Source organism: Lygodium microphyllum, unplaced genomic scaffold, assembly GCF_053477565.2.
Source record: "Lygodium microphyllum isolate KBCC unplaced genomic scaffold, Lygodium_microphyllum_v1.1.10 scaffold_154, whole genome shotgun sequence".
NCBI classification, from domain to species: domain Eukaryota; kingdom Viridiplantae; phylum Streptophyta; class Polypodiopsida; order Schizaeales; family Lygodiaceae; genus Lygodium; species Lygodium microphyllum.
The window spans coordinates 43,837-45,757 of record NW_028229637.1 but is presented as its reverse complement, the minus strand read 5'-3'; positions in this window follow the sequence as shown (position 1 = coordinate 45,757).

Here is a 1,921-nt window from a genome sequence, read left to right as displayed (position 1 = left end):
CAACTTCTCAAACTAGAAAAAGTTGAGAATCCCAAAGAATTCAAGGAAAGAAGTCCATCTGTTTCAAGGAGACAAAGCCATACCAATGAAAGGAGCCAATCAAGAAGTCCAACTACTTCTAAGAGGCAGTCCCATTCTACTTTAAGACAAAGAAAGAGATCACGTCGAAGCTCATCCTCTTCTTCAAAGTCATCTGGTGCCTACTCTGATGGACCCTCTTCTAGTGACAAAGAGTCACACCCTTCTCGTGGAAGACCTCATCATCATCAAAGGCGTCGACATTCTTCACCCTCGTCTCTATCTTCATCCCCATCAAGCACTTCATCATCTTCAACCTCAAGATCCGAGCATGGACGAAGGCATAAGAAGAAGAAGAAGACTAAGTCACTATCTCAATTTGAAAAGAAGATCAAGTTCAGTATGTATGATGGTTTCCGAAATCCTGATCTTCTTTTGAAGTTTATTCGTCAATTTCAAATTTTGTATCGCCGTGACAAGTATAAAGAAAAAGAAAAGATTACGTTTGCAGCTTTACATATGACCGATTTAGCCCATACTTGGTGGACGGGGTTGGAATATGATCATGCTGCCCCAAAATCATGGCGGTCTTTTGTTCGCATGATACAAAGTCAATTTCTTCCTGCTCATTTCAAAAGAGATGTAAAAATGGAATGGGATAGGCTTTGGCAAAGGAAAAATGAGTCACTTGGTGACTATACCAAGAGATTTTGGGAGCTACTTTTGAAGGTCCAACATTTCAAGAAGATCAATAGTTCGGAAAAGCTTAGAAAGTTTCAAGGAGGTTTGCATTTTAAACTTCGTAGTGCTCTTAATCATTATCATTGTTCTAGTCTCAGGGAACTCATTGACCATGCTGAGACATGGGAAATCGAGCACAATGGCAACAAATCATTCCAAAAGAATGATACGAAGAGAGTAGCTGATGATGAGGAGTATTCAGCCCCAAATGAAGGACAAAAACAACGGCAAAAGCAGCCATCAAATCAAAAGAAGATGAAGCCCTATGCACCTCCTAATGCTCCTCAATTTCGCTCCAATCTATACCCACAAGCAAAGCAACTTTCCGAAGAAGAAAAGCAGCGCTTCATGAAAGAAGGAAAGTGCTTTAAATGTGGACAAATAGGCCACATAGCGAAGCAATGTCCAAACAAAGGACAAAGCAAGGCTTCTGACAACAAGCCTAAGTCGCCAATGAAAATCAATGCTATTAGTGATATAGTTGCAAACACAACTCACACTCCAGAGATGCGTAAATTATTAAAAGTTTGTGGACAGCTGCAAGGTAAGCAAGCACTATTCTTAATAGATCTTGGGGCGAATGAAATTGTTATTTCCTTGCAATTAGCTAAAGAGCTTGGATTAAAGAATGAAGAGATGGACACTCCGGTAAAAGTTCGCCAAGCTTTAAATACCGATGAAGGTGACACAGTGAAGACTGTGACACCCTACATTGGCAAGCTCAAGTTTCAAATTCAAGGCTACAGTGACGAAGATACCTTCTGTATCGGGGACCTTAATGGTTGCGATGTGATTCTTGGCATGCCCTGGAATCATAGAGTAGATTCAACCATCTTCTCTCAGAAAAAGAAGGTAGAACTCACCAACAAAGGCAAGAAGTACGAGATCCAAGCTGGAGTTTCTGGAGACACTATACCTATGGTAAGCCATATGCAAGTCTCTAGAGCAATTAAGGATTGTGTTCAATGTTGTTTGCTTTATGTCACTGATGTAAAAGATAATATAAATGCTGAAAACCAAGAGCGACTTTAGCTCTTGGAAAAGTATAAAGGTTGTTTTTCGGAGGATCTTCCTTATCAGCTTCCCCCAGAAAAGCCAGAAGACCATCATATTGATATTATTCCGGGCAGTTCTCCTCCTAATATAGCACCATACCGTGTGA